Source organism: Acanthisitta chloris, unplaced genomic scaffold (assembly GCF_000695815.1).
Source record: "Acanthisitta chloris isolate BGI_N310 unplaced genomic scaffold, ASM69581v1 scaffold4523, whole genome shotgun sequence".
Lineage (NCBI taxonomy): Eukaryota > Metazoa > Chordata > Aves > Passeriformes > Acanthisittidae > Acanthisitta > Acanthisitta chloris.
Window position 1 is genome coordinate 2,007 of NW_008663097.1, and position 235 is coordinate 2,241.

Below are 235 nucleotides of genomic sequence, written 5' to 3' on the forward strand. Positions count from 1 at the left end.
ATAGGATAGGAATCTGTTCAGCTCCCTGTGAAAAATCATAAGAATAGATTGCATGTGCAGTTAAACCCATAACCAGCCCAGATACTCTTCCTTAGCCTGTTGGTGTGTGGTATGTTCCAGGGAGCTCTTCCCACCTTAGCTCATTTCCAGAGCTACTCTCAGTGGTGCCTTGGGCAGAGGTTGCATTGTTTCAGCTTCACCAAGTGAGTACTAACTGTGGCTTTTGCAGATTCCA